A 25407-nucleotide genomic window follows, 5' to 3' on the forward strand; every position below is an offset into this window, starting at 1 on the left:
GGAGGTTAGAAGGTGGAAGCAAAAAAGAAAAAGGACTCATGGACATGGGCCACAGTGTGGTGCTTGCTGGGGGCAAGGGGTTTACAGGGGGCCTAAAACATAATGTAAAGAAATACAATAAAAAAAGAAAAGAACCCTGGCTGGTGTGGCTCAGTGGATTGAACACTGGCCTGCAAACCAAAGGGTTGCCGGTTCAATTTCCAGTCAGGGCACATGCCCGGATTGCAGGGCAGGTCCCCAGTCTGGGGCATGCAAGAGGAAACCATACAGTGATGTTTCTCTCCCTCTCTTTCTTTCTCCCTTCCCCTCTAAAAATAAATAAATAAAATGTAAACATTTTTTTTCAAAAGCCTTTACCATTTTCTATATTCAAAAAAGCCTTAACTTGTACTCTAGGAAGATAAGCAGAGACTACATCTATTTCAGATGACACTGCCTAGTGCAACTTGAAACACTGTTGGCAGTTTCTGGATAGTGCTGTCTTTTCCTCTGAGAGCTCCCTGCCAGGGCTCTCCCTGGCATGTTCAGCACGTACTACTGTAAGTCAGGTATTCACAACATACATGCCAAATTTGATGAAAATCTGTCTAGCTGTTTTCCAGTGATGCTGCAACAGCTAATAGATGGAAACTTTATTTATATAGATTAGAGCATAAATGCTTTGTATGCCAATTATGATGCAATGATCATGATAGAAAAGCTTTAAAATATCTAAAACAAACATAAGGTATTATTATCAATAACAACAATTATATTTTATGATTTTCATTGTAAGCACAGTCATTTTATTTATGTCTATAAATAAGGAAAGATCAAATGTGCTATCAAATATCTGTTTAATAGGGCTTAATTATTTATTATGTGACTTTATAGCATGTTTAATAAAATTAATGAGATGCCGACTACTCGAGCCTGCCATTCTCTTTGGCTGGAAGCTCTTTTTGATAAGAAGTAAAGCAAGATTGCCAGTTTTCTTATGAGAATTATAGGGTTTGAGGATTAGTCAACTGAGAATTGGTGAGGTCCTCCTCTAATTAGTGTCTTCCCGCCAGTGTTTGCCCTAATCTCCCCTTTTATTACATTTATTGCAATGCTTTAGCAGGATGTCTGTGTGGCAAGAAAGATCTATTAAATAAGGTGACTGTTCAGTTAGTGAAATAGCAATAAAGGTCCTAATTCTGTATTTGCTACTTTGTAAATTCATTTTAATTTAGACAGTCACCTTGAGGGAGGCACACATTTATAATGGAAAGAACAAGTGGACTGGAAGTGAGGAGATCCACAACCAGTCTTGGCTTTGCAATTTTGGGCAGGTCGTTGGTTCTCTTTGGCCCTCGCATCCTAAACCATAAAATATAAGGTTTGGACAAAAAGATCTATGAAATCAATTTAGCCCCCAAACTAAACAACTTGCTGATATAAAGGAAACATCTTTCAGAAATTGATGAGAAGAAACATTTTCAAAGTTTTATTTACTTCCCACTTAGATATTTGCAATTGCCTCTTAATTGGCTTTCCAAATGGGAGGAAGAAGATGAGAGGGAGAGGGAGAGGGAGAGAATAATGAGATTGAAAGCCCTAATGATCCAATCAGGGAGATAATCAGGTTTACAGTAGCTTCTCTGCTGTGTTGAGAAAACTAGAGGGACCTCTGTTTTCTAGATAGTTAAGAAGAGATATCTTAGAACCCTGTTTTTTTTTAAGTTTTAAAATTTTTATCCTCATTGAGGACATTTTTTTTTTTTTTTTTTTTTTTTTTTTAAAGTTTTTTTTTATTTTTAGAGAGGGGAGGGAGGGAGGGAGAGAGAGAGAGAGAGAGAGAGAGAGAGAGAGAGAGAGAGAGAGGGGAGAGAGAGAGAGAGAACATCAATGTGCGGTTGCTGGGGGTTATGGCCTGCAACCCAGGAATGTACCCTGGCTGGGAATCGAACTTGGGACACTTTGGTTCCCAGCCCGCGCTCAATCCACTGAGCTACGCCAGCCAGGGCTTAGGACATTTCTTAAAGGATTTTATTTATTTAGTTTTAGACTGAGGGGAAGGGAGGGAGAAAGAGAGGAAGAGAAACATCCATCAGTTGCCTCTCACACTCCCCCAGCCGGGTACCTGGGTGGTGACCCAGGCATGTTCCCTGACTGGGAATTAAACAGGTGACTTCACAGTTTTCGGGAGGATGCTGATGCCCAACCCTCTGAGCCACGCCAGTCAGGGTGGAACCAGTTTCTTATTTGGGGGAATGGTGACATTATTTCCTTTTAAAGTGTAAACTTAGGTAAATCTAAAAGTGGCCATATATAGGAGGATTTTTTTCTAGTATCATACCCTGAATGCTTGCAAAATTTTATTTATATGGACTCCAGATGGATGTTAATATTCAGTTAAATAATATAAGATTTTTATTGCTAGAACTTACAATAATGTCTAACTTTGTAATTATTCACATGCCAAGGAACAAATGCAGTAATATTGATTTGTCCTGATCATTCTAGTTCAGACTTACTTCACCTAAGTGTAAGCAATATCCTTTGATCGAATAATGTGGCGTGAGCACAATTAATAACAATTAAAAGAAGTATAGGATGTGGAAAGGCTTTGGTTTTCATGTGTGATTGCTTTTTCCTCTATTGTAGATTGTGTTGAAAATGTGAAAGTGGGTTTCTGTGTGAAGTTTCTAGCTTTTAAGAGATTATAGAATAACTTTTGTGAAAATAGATACTCAGGAAAGAACTTGTTTTGTAATTGTATTCCCTAGCTTCCCATTTCTAGGATGGCCAAATTTATTAATAATGTATTATTTCATATTTATAATACGTTTTGAAAAGTTAAGTCTCATTGTTGCAACTAGGTAACTGTTGAAAAGTAAGTACCAGATTTATTAGCAGCCATGTTACAAAGATTCCATTTAATAATGTTGGTGTATCCTCTATAATTTATTTGATTAATAATATTTGATTTGAACCCAAATGATGACTTCTCACATATATGACAGAACTAATGAACTGTGAAAGAAGAACAGTTCAGTTCAGATGGTCACCAAAACCACTGCTTAGTTAATCCTTTAAATAAACCGGAGCTCACAATGTGTCCCTTTGAAGTCATAAATAATGTATATTTTTCTTTTGACTTTTAATAAGCCAGTAGGGTTCATCTCACAGTCTCCAAACACATATATTTTATTATGGGCCTCTGCAGTTTACTTTAATTAGTGTGTCTGAGTGCTTTGGGAGCCTTAGCCCTACTGAAAACAAACAGAGTCTTACCATCTATAAAACATTAGCTCCCTTTGGTTTATCCTGACACAGCGGGGGAGGCTCAGTGAGAAACACATGGTGTAAGTAAACACTCATAATTGCATTAGCATTCTCTGGTGGATTGGTAATTCAAGCTCTGTTCCATGATATTTTAAGAGCAGTTAGAACAGGTTTACCAATCTTGTGGTCTGCTAGGGATTTCATCAAATTCCATGTGAACAGAACTTTAAGTGACAAATCTACTTGGAAACAGAGCAGGAGGGAAGAAGGTGGCATGCTCTTAAAATGAAAGCTTAGTACAGGCCGTATAACTTTGCTTTGTGTCTGTGACATTTTTTAGCTTTAGTTGCCGCTTCTCTCCATGTTATTTAATGTCAAAGTCAGTGTCAGTCTGTTCTGTGGATATGCCCACTCTACTGACTATGATGTTATATTACTTTGGAACATGGTTGATTGATTGAAATTTTCCCTTTCAAATGTCTAATTTGATAAAACTATATTCAATCATACTTGCCAAAAAATAACCATGCTACTGATTGTTGATGGAATGAATTATTTTTAAAATAACTAATTTGTAGTTGAACTTCTAGGTTTTGACATTTTGTCTGTATAAGCCTAGCATACATTATCACTCTTACGTGTTTGAATTTAATATTCTAAAAATTGCTTAGAATAATATATGACCAATACATATGGAAGGGTAACAGGAATGTGAAATATTGCTTGGTTGGAATGCTCTGTTTGATTTGGATAAAAAAAATTAAAGCTGCATCAATAAGCACAAAGGGTTTGGCTATTTAAATGACTTGAATAATCAAAATTATTCAGTTTACTTATTTTAATATAACTTTCCATGTTTTATGTTAGGTACTTGTTTGGATTTACTTAACTTTTTGTGTTTTGTTTGGCTTATTTTGGCCAAGTTGGTCAGAAAGGCAAACTAGTTTGCTTAGTGCACCTCTTGACCACTTCAGAAAAAAAGTCACATCAGAATTTTGATGGACATCGCTGATTATTTGGTGTCATGTATGTGCAGTCTACACAAGTGCTGTCCATTAGAAATATAATTTTACAATTCAAGTGGCTATCTAAAAAAGTAGAAAAACAGGTGAAATAAATTCTACTAATATATGTTATTTAACCCAAGATATCCAAAATATTATCATTTCAGCATATAATCAATATAAAAGGTATTAATAATATATTTTATATTTTTGTGTGAAATCTTTGAAATCCAGTGTGTATTTTGCATTCACAGAACAACACACTCTGAACTAGATGCATTTAAAATACTCACGTGCCATGTGTGGCCCAAGCCGCCCTATTGGACGGTGCAGGTTACACCTCTTCAGACAGAAAAAAGATGAATGATTAAGAAAAATCTATGCAAAAAATTTAAAAATTCACACAAAATCTATATTTCTTATTATTTCTATATTTTCTTAAGCATTACTCTTTTTATGACTGAAATTCCTGGTCTGATTTGCAAATTGTAATTTTCCTATTCTACCTCTTTCTCAGGTTCTGATGTTATTTTATTGTTTCCTATTACTTTTTTATATTTTGAAAATGATTTGGATAATAGGCATGCTTAAAAATGTAATTTTCACATTTATGTCTATGATGACATATTACTATATTATTGGTTAGAAATGTACTTATTGAGTAATAAAAAGAGTTATTTGGAAAAGATTATCTTTCAAGTACATAAAAGAGACTGACTCCTTTTTTAAGATTATATACCACAATGTTTTAAAATTGTTTTCATTGGTAAAGTCCTCAGTTTGGGGGAATATATTGCCTGCTATTGAAACATTGTGAAAAAAATGTTGGAGCTTTAAAATTTGTTATCAGAGTGAATAGCAGTAAATTAATGATTATTAATTTAGGAAGTCTCTAAATAATTTTATCTTCCTAATTCTCATGTTTTAGACATTAATTTACTTTGTATATAGAACATATTTTAAAAATTAGTCCCACATACCATAGTTTTAATATACTTATTGCTTAAGAAAAAATTCTTCAAAGCATCATTTTATATTTAAGGGAAAAAATCTAAGATGGAGTTTTACTAATAGTCAATAAGTAAGGATGAAAACAAAACTTACAAGTTTCGACCCATAAGTTGCAGTGTATACAGAGATATTTCCATCTGGTTCTTCCTACTCAGTGCTGTATCTATTCACACTATATAGGAGTTCAGCTTATAAGCACAAATATTTTCAAGTATTTATATTGCTAACGTAAAAACACTTATCTTTTCAGATATTAATTTTAAGAAGAAAAATGATCAAAACTACTTTTTAAAAATGTTTAAAAATTATACGATGGTTCAAATTATTATATTATTTAATTTGCTGATCCAATGCTTAGTCAAAATGGGCCTTTTTATTTATCAGATGTTGTTGGTCACATTTCCCTGTGACTGTAATTAATTGATGGCACATTTAAAAATATCTGAGTGCTTTTAATTCTTTTCTTTTATTTATACAATTCAAATGTAAATTCAAATGGATATTTTAAAATTTCATGTATAACTGAACCCTATTCATTATATAAATATATTGTACATATTATTTAGACTCTAAACATGTAAATAACATATAAATGGGCCATTTATGAAATGAAACTAAAGCTTAAACTTAACTTGCATCACAGATAAACTTAAACTATGTGTGTGTATATATTTTATATATCTGTAATTTTAAATTTTTATCCTTACCTGAGGACATGATTATTGATTTTAGAGAATGGGGAAGGGAGGGAGGGCAAGAGAGAGGGAGAAGTATTCATGTGAAAGAGAAACGTCTATTAGTTACCTCCTGCCCCGCTCCCGGGTCAGGGATCGAACCCACAACCTAGGTATTTGCCCTGACTGTGAATTGAACCTGTGACCTTTTGGTTTATGGGGTGATGCTCCAACCAACTGAGCCACACCATCAGGGCTTAAACTATATATTTTTCATGTCAGTGATGTATTTTGAAAATTTTTTACATAAAATATGACATGAGGTTCATTATTTAGATATTTTATTGTCATTATACATATTTATTTGGCAAATTCTCTAATTTTATAATGATTCCTGGAAATTTCATTTGAGTTACCACATTCAAAAGTATATTTATATCTAATTTTATTACATAGGATTCATTTTCTTTGAATCAAAAGATTGATAACATAACTAATTTAATAGAATAAGGTAATGGACATGTTAGGATTATGATTATGGATTAATGGATAAGTTAGGATATGATTATGGGATTATATAAATGGAAAATTTCTCACATTAAAGTGAAATTTTTTCATTATGAGGCACACTAAAAGACATATAACATATGTAAATGGTATATAGCATTTTGTAAAAGTCATAACACTACCTTAGTTTTGATAATTTATTTTTACAGTGAAGATTCAATTTGGAGAACAACCTACTTTATGTTTTCCTACAATTTATGCAGGCTCTTTGCTTATGTATTATGATTATTAAAATCCCATGAAGGAAATGAATCTGTCAAAACTTTTAAGATTTTGTTTGATAACTAAATGAACAATGCTGAATAATTCTTTGAATTATCTCTGTAAACTTGTTCCCAGAGATCTTCTTTGGGATTAGAAACGGGATTTGCTTTGAGATTGCTCAATGTTTGCCTCTTGCCAAAGCTGAGCTGCCCAAAACGCACACCCACTGGCTTAAGCGAGGTGCCTGACTGACTAGAATGGTTGGTGGGGAATCACAAAAATGCCTTAATCCAGTGTTCATTTTCATATCACAAAAGGTGCTACAGAATGATTGCCATTCGCGGAAGAAAAAGACAAGCACAGTTAAAGCCAGGTTTCTAATCCCCTTTGCCTGTGTTTAGAACCTGAGCCAAAAGAATCAGTGTTTTAACAGGTACATATGCCCTGAGGGGGAAGCACAACCCCACCACCTAGCTGGTGAGATGAAAAGATAGGAAAACTCAGTTGTATCAGTAGCCAGCAAATTTTACCCCAACTGCCATGGCTGACGAGACCACAGAATTAGTGGGTGGGCAACAAAAGCTCTATTTTGTGACAGTGGTCAGACAAGCATAGCAGCCAGATACTATCTTTCCAGATTGTACAATAGCTTCTCTTTAAGCAGCCAAGACATATAGTAGCGACAGCATGTGAGAAAATCTTAGACCAAGTGCCCGACATTTGTGTGGAGAGCTATTTCCAAATGATTGAAGGGCAGTCTGAGCTGCTAACCACTAATTAGCCTAATTGATACCAAATTGAAAGGGATGACTCAGCTGTTGCAGAAACACTGCCTAATGGTAGTGTTGTGTCTCAGCTGCTTGAGTGAGAAATGATTATTAATTGTACCCTGTGGAAAGAGAAACTGCTGCATTATATTAATATTGGGGAAGTAGAGGATTAAACTTCTTATTTGGACTGTAAAGTTGCTCCGCCCTGTGGGACTCTTGTCATCAGGAATAGCTGACACAGTTGGGTAAAGCGACTTAAGCTCAACTTTTGCTCTGCTGGGGATTTTACAGACAGGTTGAATTGCATGCCAAGCAGTTTTCTGAGAGCACTGACACTACCAAAATAAATCTAAAATTGAAGGAAAAAATAAAAACAAAAATAAATAGTGGGTACTACATAAGTGTTTGCTATTGAAGAACACAAGCTCTTGTGGTTAATATCATTTTTTTACACAACAAAATGTATTTTTAACTAATAAGTAGAATTAGATATTTATCCTAAGAATAAATTCCCAATTGCTGATTATGATAGTTGGTCAGTATCTCTACTCAGGAAAGGAAGGAATTTTAAAGATACTAGAAGTTGCAGACTTGTCTATGATGAAACACTTGAAAAGTAAATTAACTTTAGTTGCATTGGTCTTCTTTATGCTGAGAAACCAATTTCTAGAACAAAAAGGAAGGAAGATTTTTGAAATGCAACTCTTATTATTTGGGAGGGCCATAGTTTTTCTATTTCCCTGTGAATTGTTACGGGTCCCATTGCTTCTCAAAGAAGATGAAACGGTTCCCGTGTTCACAGCGGTGGGGCTGCAAGGCCCTCTACAGGCTGCTTGTCGTTTTGGAAAACTTAAAATAGTCACAGGGACAGTGGAGAAACTGCTGCCTTCTCCAGTATGTTTGAAACTTTTAATTCTGAAGGAAGTGGCTAAATTAAAATAAGGCACGATGATATAAACAGCTGCAGTCAACACTTTTAAAATTTACTTGGGAAAGTTCATCAGGGAAGACATTTGATCCTATTATAACAACAACCGTAACTACAAAGTTTATGAAGATTTGGTCTGGCATTTGAGAAATAGCATTATATCTTCTGGTCCAAAACAAGATGCAGAATTAAGTAGAATTATATCAAATGTGGTCTTTTGTAGACCACAAAAGCTTATCTGAGCACTAGGCTCAGTTTTCTAGAGGAGAGAGGTGATGCGAAAGGGGAAAGAAGGGTGGCGACTGGGCCACCTTCACGGTAATCGTGAACATGGCCATTTGGGGGGGAAAACTGGGAATCTCAGATTCTTATTTTCAGACTGCCAGGGAGTGGGGTGGTGTGTTGGAGGTGGCTCTGCAGGTTCTCAGGAGCCGATTGTACCCATTTCTTTCCAACTCTGTATAGCCAGTGACCTCTTTCAGTACCTTGAAATTGGCCACGGTGGGGATGTTTACTCCATGGAAAGTGACACGTGCTGCACACATCAGGGCTGGGCTTCTCCCCACCTCAGAGAACTGGTTGTTAACTATTTACCAGCACAACATTGGCTGCAAGAGATTTAGGATCTCAGTGGATCACTCAGCCACAAATGACCATACGACGACGACAAGTTTCAGAAATTATTACTTACCTACTGATACGTTGTAAATTCAAACTAGCTGACTCAAGGACACTGGGAAACCCAGCTCCTGGAGTTGCCATATCAATGATACCTAGACAGGTACTGTGGTACCTGCCTTGACAACTATTTGTAATAGTTGTCAAACTCAGGCTTTTGGTATAAATAAAAACAGGACTACAAGTAGTTTAGAACTTCAACATTACAGAAAACACTTTTTTTTGTTTGTAATAGCATCAATATTCAAGGAACTTGTATCAAATTAGAGGACTGCTAAGCTCTTAAAGAAGGGATTTTTAAATAAGAAGCAAAACCAGAAATCAGCAATAGGTATGCTGGAGTTGATAATGCTCATTTATTGCAAGCTGCAAATAGGGACATTTCTGGCCTGGGTTCTGAAAATTTTACAAGATAAACTAATCTGAGCCTTCAATGGATAATGATATTAATATATTTTATCTTCCTTGAGTTTTTTTCTTTTTAGAGTTTTCTAGTTCTCTGCTTCCATGGTTCTTACTGTGAAGGATGTTACTTTGCAAAGTATTGTAATTTCATTTCCACAAACATTTCCTACAAAAATGTAGAACTCTATACTTTGTGTACAATTGTACACTGTGTGTAGCTTTTGTATACCTTCGACTGGAGATAAAAATTTATCTGGGACCCAAAACCATGTAGTTTCTCTGGTGTGGTTTCCTTATAATCTCTTGAGTACATTAAAAATACTTGAGAAGGATATATATTAACATCCAGAGAATGGGAGAAAGCAAGGGTGGGGCCATTACTTTTTAATGTATACACTGTGTTGTCTATGCTTGTTAGAATAAATATATATAATTAAATACATCCAGTTTCACTCACCACTCTGCCAAATGCACAAAATAAATACAGTGAAAGGAATAAAGAAATTGCAGTATTAAAAAGTTTTGTGTTTTTGGCTTTTAGGTGTCAAAAGAAATGTAAAATTTATTATGCTTTCTAAATCTAAATCATTATGTATTTTCTGTTGCTTTTTCTAGTTTTATATCAATAAAAGTAGTCATCATGTCAATTTCCCAAATGAGATTTTGGCAAAGGTATTTGTTTTGCTCTGCTAATATTTTGATGTTTGCATGAAAAATTTTACTAGTCCAGTTTTGATCTCAAATTTATTTTTCGGCAGGTGGAGGGTTTCTTGCCTTGAAATCTTAGTGGCATAGGCCAATATGCCTAACTGGAATTGTTTACGCAGTCACGTGTTTGTCAGCTGGTTGTGAAGCAAAGAAAAATACAGCTGACACGGTTTCATTCATTCTAACTCTGGTGGATTACTACAGTTTTTATGTTGACGCTACTTGAGTTATGGAGGTAATATTTTTTCCTTTTTATAGAACATTTGGGCAATCACGTAAAGTGACAGTTGGAGAAAGCAGCGGGGATACAGCCAATGCAGAAAAGCTCCAAACCTCACTCCTCTCCAGGTACCTTTTACTAAGACGAGAGTAGCATTTCAGTCTCAGGCAGTGAGAACCGCTCGAGGTGTGCGGTTGCTACATCACCTCAGCTGTTTTCAGGCAGAGCTATTTCAGGTGTCTTTGCAGTATGTTGGCAATACACTTAAAAGATTACTGTTTAAGCTCCTAATGAGCTGGCTTCAAGCAATTGTCTGTCCACCCAGCTGTCTATTCTTTCTTTGGTTTTCAAAAACCTCAAAATGAACAGAATGAAACAACGAGAACAGAAAAGGAAGACACCCTAATCCTGCTCAGAGGTTTCCCAGCTTTCAGACAGCTGTGGTATCACTAGAAGATGAATGTACTCTGGGCTCTATTTCAACACTCATTTTTTAAGCTGGTGTTGGGGCTTGGGTGAGATGCAGTAGGGGTTAGGAGGTAATGTGGAAGTTGAAATTTCCATGACCTCTTCTGAGTTTTAATCTGTCCCTTTTAGTGTTTTAATTTATATTAGGGAAGACAAATCCGTTTAGAGTTTTGAAGTTTGGTTTTGGTGGATTAATCTGATGGAACATTGCCCTCATGAGTGCGGCTAGAGACAATACTGATTTGGTTTGTTGTAGGGACAGAGGCAATTTACAGTCACAAACGTTTTGTTGCCTTTGATTTCTGCATTGCCAAAGTCCATATTTTATCTGTATCATATTTCTGAGGAGATATATATGTATATATATATAGATATATATGTGTATATATGTCTGTCTATATATAGTCTAGTTGACATTTATTTAAAATGTTTTCATTTAGAAAGAAGCAGAACATTTACTTAAATTATAAAAAATAAAAATATGAACAAATAATAGGTTGCTCAACTCTATAATTTTTATTTACTTGCATAAACAATCAAATTATTTTTACTATTTCTATTAATACTAATGTTAACAGCTATTCAGTACCTAGAGTATTGAGAATATTGAGTATTGAGTATCAATACTCTAGAATTCTCTGATGCATGAAAAATAGTCTTATATTTAATGAAATTTTCTCATATTTTTTATTTTATCACTCTATGTACTATATATCTTATATATAGTACATAATACTAGATATATATGTGTGCATATATATTATAGATGTAAGGAATGTATACATGTGCTATATTTGTACACACATACATATCTAATATTAATGTATATTATTAATGGCCTTGAATATTATGTTTTAAGCTTAAATGTTAAAAATATGAAATTGGAAATTATTTTTTCTTCTTTCAATGCCTTAAACACAGGAGAGATATTCAATTATATTTGATCACTTGATTGGTTCTCTGTGATCAGCCCTAAAGTAATCAAGCTAATCAAAACCAGTTTCTTGAACTGTAAGTGAAATATTTTACCAGGTAAAGATGAGGTACTTAAGATCTCTAAAACATGACCCACATAGCAGATACCGCAGGACACAGACCGGATCAGAGAAAAGGCTTTGCAGTGTAGCTGTTGTACTTCCTTACTTCCCCTCTCATGACCCACTGTCCTCTGACAGGGGCTCCACCCCAGCCCGACTTCTTTCCTCCTGCTGCTCTCTGGCTTATGGGAATCACTCATTTCCCAGCTCCTCTCAGGCCTGCTGTCTCTGAGGAGAGCATCTTTCCAGGCCACCCACTGGGCTATTTTCACGTGGTCCTATTCATTTGATAGGTGCAGGTTTGGGGGGCTATCTTTTAGAAAGAATATACAATTTGATACAAAGAAAAACATTTCTTTAAAATGAGCAGAACTCTAATAAATTTCAAAATTTCATAAAATCTCACCAAACCAAGGCTTTTCTGGTTCCTTCTCATTCTATTACCCCTTTCATACTCCACAGATTTTGATGATGTTCAAGTCCCTCCTTGTACATAGACACCTAATCCATATACTTTGGATTGGTTGTTCTGAAATACTTTTTAATCTGTAAGTATCTCAGTTTGATACATTCCATCCATTGCTAGTCAATTGCAAGAAGAAAACCATGCATTTATATTATAAAGATTTAAAAAATCATCTCAATTTTTATTACTAAACAGTTTCTCAAACAACTCTGTATGTAACTCTTTGCAAGTTTATTTAAATGAGAATTTTAATTTATTATTTACTTATAATAATTGAGGGATGGGCATTTTTCATCAGTGAATATATTATTAATGTAAAAGTTAAAATTATGCAGTTTATGAGTTGCTGCTTTTCTTAGAAGTATAATGTACATTGAATTTAGTGAACATAAATCTGCTTTGATAATTCAGAAGACATTTTGGGTTCTCTTGCATTACAGAATGCTCATGATGAACATCAAATGCTGTTGTTTCTCAGATATAGAAGGTGAAAGGTATAGAGCTGTCAGGAAGCAAGATTACTTCATAATCCAATCTGGGTTTTTAAAATAATCACTCACGTTAGCATTTTTATTTTTCATTTACTTCTTCATCTGTCAGAGAGAGAACAGGTTCATTGTATTTGTGTATATCCCTTTGGATTTTGGAAAAAAGTAGAATCACATTTCATAATTAATCTTGGTGTCTTAGGAACTAGCAGAAGACATAAAGAAACCGATGCACATGACTATCCCTACCTGTTCATTACCATGTATCACACTGGCCAGTCCTTTTCTGCATCTTTCAGGGTTTCAACTCATGCCCCAAGCTCTAAATACTGGTGTGTCTCTGACATCCTCCCTTTTCCATGTTCACAACCTCCCTAGGCAATCTCTGACATTACATTACCAGTTTTGCTGACAAAGCCCAGCTTTTGTCTATGTCCTCTGCTCTGAAGTGGAAACTCTATATTCAGTGGCTAACTCTGCAAATCAATGTTGAAGTTTCTTAAGTATTTCAAATTTAAAGTGAACTAATTTCTCACCTCTACTCCTCCATGCCTAATTCTCTAACAGTTTTTACTGTTTTTGAAAATGACAACTCCAGTTTTTCAATTGCTTAGGCCCCAAATCAGCTTCTAGTCCTCTTTCTCTTTCATAGTCCAAATCCATTTTACCACCTATCCTGTTCTGTCACTTCTGACCACGGCCACCATTACCACACTACTAGTTCATGTGACCAACACCCTGTGCTGAGATTATTATTGCAGTTGTCTCTCCTTTTGAAATGTAAATCAGGTCATGCTGCTCTGCTCAAAACCCTCCGTGGCCCCAGCAATGCTGGCCCCTCAGAGTCCCTGTGGACCTTCGTGCTTACTGCTTCCTGTCTGGAACTGTCCTTCCACGGATACTCACATGATGTGCTTCCTCTGTCTCTTCATTCCTCTGTTCAAACGTTGCTTTAGCAAGGAAGCCTGCCTTAGTCACCTTAAATAAAAGAGGACTTTCACCTCCTCCTCTCTCTGGAAATTTCTCTCACCCTTCCCTGTGTTAGTGTTCTCTGTGTCACTTATCAGCATCTGACATACAATATTTTTAACTGTTTATTTGCTTAATATTCAGCTATAAGCTGTATGAGAACATAGGCTTTATCTGTTTTTTTTGGTTAATAAATTCAATCTCAAACAGTATCAGCCACAGAGTCGACAATCAGTGACGTTGGTTGAATAATGATGTCTCACTGAGTGAATGAATAGTTAAGTGGCTTTAAATTGTGTATTCACACTGGGATTTATAAGAGTTTTATATACTTGATTCATATAAGATCCCACAATTAAAATTAAAATTTAAAATTAAAGTGCAATTTAAAAATATTTGGAATAGAAATGTTATAAACTTCCATAAACCTTGGGAGATTTAATTATTTAAATTAAAATCATTTGATTACCATTATTCAAAGAATTTTCTATACATATTTTTCCATGCAAGGTTAGTTAAGTTAAAATTGTCATTTCCCTTTTATTTATAGTGAATAGTGATTGGATATTTTTGTTAATTGAATATTTTACTAAGAATTACAATCAATTAACTCACAGAATACTGCTTTTTCTAAATGTATATTGTACATCACAATTACATCAAATGTAAACTTATTCTGATTGTTAAGAAAATAATTTGGGCCCTCTTATTTCTCACTATATTCATTATGAACATCTCATTGAAAATTGGCTATGGCAATGTATAGTACAAGACAGTGGTTATGTTAAATTTTATTAAGAAACATCAATATATATTGACTTCTGGCAAGATGGAGGAATAGGTGGGCGCACCGTACCTCCTCGCACAACCAAGAACAGAACCACAATAATTTACAACAATGATTTGCAGTCATAATATCAGAACTGTCAGAGGATTTATCTAAATGGAAGTCGGACAGCCTAGAAGTTGAAGTAGACCCGTACATCCAGACTGGTAGGGGACTACGAGCCGAGCGAGCAGGCGTGGGGCTGGCGCGGGTCGCAGGTGCGTGTAGGTCGGGGGAAATTTGGTGCAAAATCGGCGCGACAGCAATCCAGGACACAGGAGCGCAGCGGTGCAGTGGTGATCCCTGAGTACGCAAGCAGCGGCTGGGGGAATCAGTGGGGCAGCGACTGGGGACCAGGGCAGAGCTCACGGCCCAGAAGCCCAGGGAAGTGTCTGACTCCAGGAGAACGGAAGGGCCGCCATTGATCCCTCCTGTCCCCGCTCCCGCCCCTGCTCCCACATATAACGTCACAAGCTAGCGACTGGGGTGCCCAGCACCGGTGAACACCTAAGGCTCCGCCCCCCACCGTAACAAGAGCGACCAGACCGGAGAAAAAATAAATAAATAAGTAAAATAATAGGAGAGACAGGGAAAGACGTAAGATATGTGTCCAGCAGAACAGATCAGACCCCCAGGACTCATCCTTTTGAGTGACCAAGAAATAGCCAATCTATCAGACGCACAGTTCAAAACACTGGTGATCAGGAAGCTCACGGAACTGGTGGATTTTGGATCCAAATTACATGAAAAAATGCAGATTACCATAAAAGGGATGCAGGAAGACACACGGAGAAGAGCCAATTGTGAAAGGAAGGAATCTGAATCTCAAAACAACACAGTGGACCAGAAGGAAGATAGAATCAACCAAGCAGGAGAGCATGATGAAATAAGAATTCAAAAAACCGAAGAAAAGCTTAAGACCATCGAGGACACCTTTAAACGTTCCAACATCCGAATTATAGGGGTACCAGAAGGGGAAGACCAACAAGTGGAAAAGTTATTTGAACAAATAATAAAGGAGAACTTCCCCAAACTGGCAAAGGGAACAGTCTTCCAAGAAATCCAAGGAGCACAGAGAGCCCCAAAGAAGTTGGACCCAAGAAGAAACACACCAAGGCACATCATAATTACATTAGCCAAGGTAAAAACGAAGGAGAGAATCCTAGAAGCAGCAAGAGATAAGAGGACAGTAACCTACAAAGGAGTTCCCATCAGACTGTCAGCTGATTTCTCAAAAGAGACCTTACAGGCAAGAAGGGGCTGGAAAGAAATATTCCAAGTCATGAAAGACAAGGACCTACATCCCAGATTGCTCTATCCAGCAAAGCTCTCATTTAAAATGGAAGAGAAGATAAAGTGCTTTTCAGATAAGGTCAAATTAAAGGAGTTCATCATCACCAAGCCCTTACTTTATGAAATGCTAAAGGGACTTATCTAAGAAAAGAAGATAAAGAAAAGACATGTATAGTAAAAGGACAGCAAACTCACAATTATTAACAACCACACCTAAAGCAAAACCAAAAGAAACTAAGTAAACAACTAGAATAGGAACAGAACCACAGAAATAGAGGGCACAAGGGGGGGCTAGCAGTAGGGGTGGGAGGAGGAGAGAGGGGGAAAAGGTATAGAGAATAAGTAGCATAGAATGTAGGTTGAAAATAGATAGGGGGAGGGCAAGAATAGTACGGGAAATGTAGAAGCTAAAGAACTCATAAGTATTACATATGGACATGGATTAAAGGGGGGAAGGTGGGTGGGAGAGGGGGCACGGGGGGGAGGGGAGTGAAGGGGGAAATGGGACAACTGTAATAGCATAATCAATAAAATATATTTAAAAAAAAGAAACATCAATATTTTAAAAATTTAAGCAGCCTTTTGAGTGTTTTCTTCTAAGTGTGTAGTGTTATATTTCTGACATTATTAAAGTTTAAAACTATAAAAAGACTTTTGGAACACCCTGGATACCTAAGTTCTTATTAATGTATGATGTTCAAATTGGATTAATTAACAAAATGGCCTGGAAAGTTTAGTAAAAATACAAATTTCTGGCCTTTCTATGCTCTTTTCCTCACCAGAAATTCTGAGTGTCAGTCTATATGGTGCCCACAGCCTATATCCATGTTTCTATGTTTATATCTATATCTATCATCATCTATCTATATCTATTATCTATCTATCTATCTATCTATCTATCTATCTATGTCTATCTCTATATGTATCTATACCTATATCTATATCTGTACCTATATCTAGATCTATCTATACATACCTGGAGATATCTGTATCCCCAGGCGACTTTGGTGACGAATCGGATATCGTCACATCTGACCTGTAGAGTAGCATTTCTTGAAGTAGAAACAAAAGAACGCTAGTATCCCCAAATTCTTGGTAGTAAATGGTGCCCATAGTGAGATGACACCAGGAGATGCGGGGCCCTAAACATCTGGAGTGTTCACAGTGCACATGGACATAGTAGAGGCTTCAACAAGGCCTGTTGTTCATGAATCATGGAGTTGTGTTTAATTCCCAGTTTATCAAACTCTTTGATTATGAAGTCCCATTTCCTCCCACAGCAGCTGTTAATATCCCTTTACCCCTTGAAATGAAGACACTGGCATGCTACTTTAAAAATTCCTGTCTTTGTTGGACAACTGATACTCATTAGGTTATTTATTTTTTTTAAAGATTTTATTTATTTTATTTTTAGAGACGGAAGGGAGGGAGATAGAGAGAGAGAGAGAAACATCAATGTGCGGTTCCTGGGGGTCATGGCCTGCAACCCAGGCATGTACCCTGTCTGGGAATCGAACCTGCGACACTTTGGTTCGCAGCCCACGCTCAATCTACTGAGCTATGCAAGCCAGGGCTCATTAGGTTATTCTTTAATGAAAAGGACAGATTACTCTTTATAGAAGGCAGAAGTTTTGAAATATTCCAATTCCTCCATCAAGTCCAAGTTTATCTTTACATTCTCTAAGGTAAAGTTCAATCATTATTTTTCTTAAAGATTTACAAAGATTGTGTCTACTTCTTAAAATAAACAGGCAAGAGTAAGTCTTTACACTTCAAAATATATTTCTAATGATAGATATAGAAAATTGGGTTGCTGTTGAAATACTGGGGGGCAATGTTTTTCCCTAGGACTGGCACAGATGTATTGCCTTTACCATGTGTTCTAGGCTACACAAATTCACTCTGGTATGTTTGCTAAAAGTAGCCTACAGGGCCTTATGTTAAAGGTGGCTTAAATTGACTGTTACAATTGCTTCTGCTCCTGTGTGTTGATCTTCATGAGTATGGCAAGATAAATTCTAAGAGTAATATGATCTGTACCCTTCCCACTTTTTATCTCCATACTTCAAAACAAGCTTGCTTCTTTCCCTGCAAAAGATATTTCTAGTTTATTTGTGCTCTAGAAGCCTGTTACTGTTACAAAAAAAGGCTATATAGATGAAAACAAGGCAGTGCCTAGTTATACTGGTACTTTCCTAACAGTAGCACTTCTCTCTCTCTCTGTCTCAATTTCTTTGACTTTCTTCTTTGTTCTTTCTTATCTCCAGTGGTCCTAGAAGAACTGTCTCTTGTTTTATTTTTTTAGTTATGTCTTTATTTACTCACTTTTATTTTCCATTTACATACCTATTCCTTATGGGCAGCTGTTTAAATTTATGTAACATTTATCCCTTTGAACATATAAATTATTTTAAGTGTATATTGTTAACATGTATTAAAATGCACATAAATGTTATTGTGCTATTATCAATCTGTTAAAAATATTTTATTATTTTAAAATTATAGTTGATGTACATATTATGTTAGTTTCAGGTATAAAACCCAGTGATTAGACATTTATATAATTTATGAAGTGATTACCCTGAATAATCTAGCACCCATCTGGAACCATACACAGTTATTGCAATTTTATTGACTACATTCCCTATGCTGTACTTTATATCCCTGTGACTATTCTGTAAGTACCAATTTGTGCTTATTAATTTCTTCACCTTTTTCACCCAGCTGCCCAACACCCCTCTCCTTTGGCAACCGCCAAAATGTTCTCTGTATCTATGAGTGTGTTTCTGGTCTGCTTGTTTATTTATTTTGTTCCTTAGTTTCCACATATGGCATTTGTCTCTTTCTGTCTGACTTATTTCACTCAGCATAATGCCCTGTTGGTTCATCCATGTTGTTGCTGATGGCGAGATTTCATTTACATGGCTGAGTAATATTCCATTATACATATGTACCACGTCTTCTTTATTCATTAGTCTCTTGATAGGCACTTAGGTTGCTTCCATATATTGGCTGTTGTAAATATGCTGCAATGAACATATAAATGCATATGTCATTTCAAATTAGGGTGTTGGGTTTCTTTGGATAAACACCCAGTGGTAGAACAGCTGGGTCCTTCTTTGTCTCTTGTGGCAATCTGTGTTTTAAAGTCTATTTTGTCTGGTAAAAGTATAGCTACCCCAGATTTTTTTGTTTGTTTGACTGTTTCCATTTTCATTAAATATCTTTTTAAAAAAATAGCAAAGAATGATGATTGACTTCATGAAGAATAATGATTGACTTTATTTTCAATCAGTGTGTGTCTTTCCATCTGAAGTGTTTCTTGTGGAGAGCATGTGTAAGGGTCTTGTTTGTTTATCCATTCAGCCATCCTGTGTCTTTTAATTGAAGAATTTAGTCCATTTGCATTTAAAGTAATTGTTGATAGTTCATTTATTGCCATTTTATTATTTATATTTTTGATGTTTTTTTCTTCTTAAAGAAGACCTTTTAACATTTCTGTAATACTGATAATGAACTCTTTCAACTCTGTTGCCTGGGAAACTATTCTATCCTTCAATTCTAAGTGATAACTTTGCTAGGTAGACTGATCTTGGTTGTAGGTCTTTGGTTCTCATCCCTTTGAATATTTTGTGCCAATTCCTTTTGGCCTAGAGAGTTTATATTGAGAAATCAACTGACAGTCTTATGGCAGCTCCCTTGTAGGCAAGTAACAACTTTTCTCTTTCTGCTTTTAAGAACCTCTCTTTGTCTTTTAACCACTGGCATTTTAACTGTGATGTGGGCCTCTTTGGGCTCCTCTTGTTTGGTACTCTATGAACTTCCTGGTCTTGTCTGTCCATTTCCTTCACCAAGTAGAGAAATTTCCTGCCACTATTCTTTCAAATAGGTTTTTAAAAAAGTGTAATGTTTATTATATTTTTTACATTACCATTTAGTCTTTTTATACTCTCCTCCCCCAACCATCAATACTCTGTTGTCCATGTCCATGTCCTTTTTCTTTTTTGCTCAATCCCTCTGAAATAGATTTTTAATTCTTTGCTCTTTCTTTTCTGTTTCCATCCCCCACATGATGCAAAAGTTGGTATGCTTGATGCTGTTCCAGAAGCCCTTTAAACTCTCTCATTTTTTAAATTTTTGATCCTTTTTGCAGTTCTGATTAGGTGTTTTTTGCTACCTTATCTTTCAAATTACTGATATGACCCTTTGCTTCATCTAATGTACCATTGATTCCTTCTAGTGTATTCTTTAGTTATTGTGTTCTTCATTTCTCACTGGTCCTTTTTAATGTTTTTGCCTCTATTTTTATATCTCCTATCTCTTTGCTGAAGTTCTCAGTGAGTTGATGTATTCACCTCCTAAATACATTGAGCATCCTTATAACCAGTGTTCTGAACTCTGCGTCTGGCAGATTGCTTATTTTCATTTTTTAGTTCTTTTTCTGGAGTTTTGTGCTTTTTTAAAATTTGGGATACATTTCTTTGTCTCCCCACTTTGTCTGCCTCGCTGCATTTGTTTGTATGTATTAGGCAGAGCTGCTATATCTCTTGGGCTTTGTAGATTGACCTTATAAAGTAGGTGTCCTTTGTCACCCACTAACACAGCCTCCTCAGTCACCCCGGCAGGGTGCTTTAGGTTTGCCTCCCATGTGGCTGTGTGTAGCCTTCTATTGTAGTTGAGCCTCGATTGCTACTGGCACATCAGAGGGAGGGATTTACCCACAGGTCCATTGACTATGTGGACTGGCCATGACTACAGCAGAGAAGCTGCTGTGCAAGGGCCCACCCAATGAAGGAGGACTGCCAAGTCTGTCCCTTGAGTGTGTCACTTGTGAAAGTTGTTGTGTGGTGCTTTGGCATGGTCTGAAGCTGTCTAGTGGGTGCACTGCCTTTAGAGCCTGTCAGGAGGTGAGAATTAGTGCCTGCCTGTTTCTTGCCTGGGGCCACCCACTGTGAGCTACAAATCAGTACAGATGGTCACCACTGTGCTATGCTTGGAGGTACCAGGGAGATCCCAAGCTGTGAATAGAAGGTGGGTACAACTAGTGCAGGGCTTGTTGCTGCTTAGCAAGATGTACAGGGCATGCTGAGATCAGATGCTATTTGTATGTGGTTTGTGAACCTTTGAGAGGTTTTAGGAAAGTCCACAGCATGAGCCAAAACAAGCTGTTTGTATGGAAACACCACTGGAAGTGGCTTGGGTGGGCCAAAAGTTGAGTGGGGCCAGGCCTCAGGAAATCACCAGGTGGAGGTGAAAACTCAGATATGGCACCTGCCTGTGCTTGCAGCAAAGACACATGGCTTCTGCCAGTACTTCTCTCTGGGAGAAAGCTGCCCCCTACCTTTGCCCTTAAGCCAGAAGATTCAGTTCCTTCAGGGTGTCCCTGGTGCCTTTTGAGCAGCTTTCCCAGCACAGATGCTCAGAGTGAGGGAGTCTGAGTAAGTCTTTCTGCAGGCCTTTTAAGAGGAACACTTGGGACTCCCGAAGCTTTCTGTCTCACTCAGCCAAAACCTCTGCTGGTTTTCAGATCCGTAAGTTATGAGGACTTCTCTTCCCAGAACTAGAACTTTAGGGTGGGGATTCTGGTTGGGGCCTCGGCTTGTTCCTCCTCAGAGGAGACTTCCATGTTGGAGATATCTCCCTCAATTTTTAACTGCCAGGTGTGGGTGTGGGACCTGCTAGTTCCCTATCTCTGTCCCTCCTACCTGAGTCTATGTGGCTTTTCTTTATATCCTTAGTTGTAGCACTTGTATTCAGCTAGACTTTAGGTGGTTCTGAATGATGGCTGTTCTATAGTTTAGTTATAAGTTTGATGTAGTTGTGGAAAGATGCAAGCACCACTATTACCTACTCTGCCATCTTGACCAGAAGCCTGTCATTCTTTGCACATTTTTTTCCCCAGCACTTTATTTGGCATGTTCTTTCTTACTACTACATTTCTATGTCCCTTTACTAAAGAGTGTTGAACTCATCCTCAGTTTATGCACTCTTTAAAAAGCTCCTCCCACCTCCCTACATACAAATTTCTCCTTTATTTCTTTTTAATTTCCATAAACTTGAATAGTAAAAATAGAACTTTGTCCAGTGACTTGATCACTAAATGAGAGACAGCTAAAAATAGGTGTGTATAAAAAGAGGTCCTAATTTTAGTTTCACATTTATTATTTTAATTTTTTCTAATTTACCTACATGTCTCCATTTATAATAGTTGCAGAACTGAAAAGGATAGGATGAAAGTGCAATATTTCATAAAATATGAGCCAATGATTTGAGTGTCCTCTGGAAAAAGATGAGCTATGGCCTTTCTGTGGTTAGAGCCCAGCTCATAGAACTCCATCGCTTAACATTTTCTTTAATCACTGTGCCAGCTGCTTTACTGGCTGGATGAGATGAAAGGACTGCCCTCTCACCAGAGGACATGAAAGATAGAAATGAGGGCATTTGGGAAATAATTTCAGTCACTGTTTCTTTATGGAGGATAAGATTAATTAAAAGAGAAATGTAAATCCCTTATTTCCATAGTTTGAAACCTTGCTTATCAATATGTAGGACTTGAGTGAATAGAACTTTTCTGACAAAGTATGGTTTATAAGACTTTTACTAGGTTTTTCATAGCTAAAATAATTATAATGCATCTTATTATTGAACAAGTGTTTTCTAGACAAGGTTCAGGTTAGGGTAGATGGCAGTAGGTTTCTTGATTTGTCATATGTGCAAGTAAACAGAATCTGAAGAGCTGGATTCCACCCATCCTGTAGCTTAGAAGGTTCTCATTAGGTATTTTTCCTCTATATTCGAATTAACTAATTTTGATGTTTCATAATCTCCTTTATAAAAGCACTTAAGTATAATTTCAGCACCTAATACATTTCCAGTGATAAACCTTTCGATGTCTTTGTTTATAACTTGTGATTTTAAAGTTGAGAGTCAAGAAAATAATATTTTTTCTAAAATTACAAAACAATTGAATTGATGGTTGTACTATGGGGGGAAATACATAATGATGATATTCATAGGTATTCACATGAAAAATGACTGGGAGGTGAAAGACAAAAATGAAAAAGATTTCCTTAGGATAGTGAGATGTTAACATTTAAAAACTTTCATTTTATTTTTATTTTTTAACTGTTTTGTTATTGTTGTTCAAGTATAGTTGTCTCCATTTTCTTTCCACAATTCTCCCCACCCCAGCCATCCCCACCTCCTACCCCTCATCCCACCCCCCTTTGTTTTTGTCCATGTGTCCTTCATAGATGTTCCTGAAAGCCCTTCCCCCATTATCCCCTCATCTTTCATTTTATTTTTATTTTTTCTTATTTTTAAAGATTTTATTTATTTATTTTTAGAGAGTGGAGAAGGGAGGGAGAAAGGGAAACATCAATTAGTGGTTGTCTCTCATGCGCCCCCTACTGGAGAACCTAGCCTGCACCCCAGGCATGTGCCCCAACTGGGAATTGAACTAGCGACTCTTTGGCTGACAGGCCCTCGCTCAATCCACTGAGCCACACCAGCTGGGGCTCATTTTATTTTTATCTCTTTTTCCCATGGAGAAGTCTGCAAAGCCAGACTTGCTAGTGAAATCCCTTTCATTTTCAGAAATTACAATTTGATTTGATATTTGTTAACCATAATGAATAAAAGCAAACAGCTGTTTTTATAACTGTTGATTCTTTATCTACAAGAATAATAGAGGTCACTGTAGATAGTATTTATGACACAATTTCAATAATTTTGTTAAATTGCTAGCTATTTTCTGTTTACTTTAATAGTGTTTTAAAGGACATCCACTTTTCCTGATGTTCTATTTTATATATTTCTACATCTATATATTTTTAGAGAACTATATATATTTTTGTATTTTAGAAAGCAAGTAATTTTAAAAAGGGAAATATAAAAGACAGGTTTTCAATTTGATTTGGATGTTCTTTGTCCTACATTCAAGTTCTAATTTCAATTTCTCAAATTATTGGTGAAAGGTTCACATGTCACTTACATTCTTAGTTGGCTAATTAAGGCCCAATAATACTTGCAAACACTCATGAGAAGCTGTTTCTAGGAAGTAGCAAGCAGGGGTGCTGCTCATCAGCACCTCCACGTTGTCATGTGAACCTGAAAGAAGAACTCGTGATCCAAAAGCCATTTTGGAAGCAGGTCCCTAAGCCAGCCTGTTCAGTGGCTTTGGGAGAGTCCATTCTCCTTGAAGTCAAAAGCTGGGGTTTGCCACCTTAACCTGTGAAGGCAGTGGGGGCAGAGGGCCTGGGTCTAATTGGTATTTATTGCTGCCATTGTTTTGGATTCCAGACCTTTGATAAACCTTTCCCAGCACAGCAACCCCATGGTTAACTCTACAGCAGTGAGGAAGCTCTGGAAGCAGAGCTGCAATTAACTTTCACAGGCAAAACAATACATAAAAAACTATGAGAAGGTTTGTTTCTTACAGATGCAATTTTAATGACAGCTGGCAGGTGAGAACAATGTACCTTAAAATGAGATCATACTTGGTGTTCATACACAGTAACCAAGGAAGAAATATGTGTCAAAAATTGACTAATTATTCATACTGCTAAAGACAAGAGAAAGAATGTAAGGACAAAATCATTATAATTAAAAAGTAGATTGTTTCTAATACTGGGATTCAAGTGTAAGTGTTTTTAGGTGGCTTTGTATTTAAGGGACAATGCTCAAAGAGTATGAAAACCCTAACCACTTCCTCAGAACTTTTTCTGTGTTTCTGTGTTGTTTATAAACACCACCCCTTGCACATAGGGGTATAAGAAGCTGATTCCAGGTGATTGTCTTAAGAAGCTGCAAATTCTGGGTAATTGTCAGTGAGCAAGACACTTACCTGCTCTATGCCTTGATTTCAGTAACTGAAAAATTTAAAGAGGCCCCTGCAGAGCCTGTAATCTGAAGCCTCCGTCACATTACATTTTGAGGGTTTTGGGGGCTCCACGTTCCATGACTCCATAGTGCCCCCTCTGTAACTTATCTCTTGACGGTCTGTTTCACATGTTAGTAATCACAGGAGGCTGAGGAAAGTTCACTGGAAGAAGATGAAGGGAAACAGAAGTTAAGAGAGGAGTCCATCTCTGAACCTACAGAAGAACAGTGTTCGGAAGTATAGTAAGTAGTGTTTGGAAAGTGACCTAGGACAGGTAAGGAGGCCAGGTGGAGGCAACACAAACAAATGACAACAGCAAACCAGGGGAAGGAAAGACTCAGAAAAGGAAAAAGGTGAGGTGGGGTTTTATGCATGAATTCGTTAAGGAGACACATTTAAGGGGTGGGATACGGTAACAGAATTGAGTCAGGCTTGTCGGGAGGAGGGAGTTGAGCCCAGCCTACCACTGGCTCTTGCCTGAGCAATAACCCAGGGTTGTGAATTGGCTGTGCAAAGTGCTTGCAGGCTGACTGGCACTGGTGAATGTAAAAATTTATAAAT

This window comes from Phyllostomus discolor, chromosome 1 (assembly GCF_004126475.2).
Source record: "Phyllostomus discolor isolate MPI-MPIP mPhyDis1 chromosome 1, mPhyDis1.pri.v3, whole genome shotgun sequence".
NCBI classification, from domain to species: Eukaryota; Metazoa; Chordata; class Mammalia; order Chiroptera; family Phyllostomidae; genus Phyllostomus; species Phyllostomus discolor.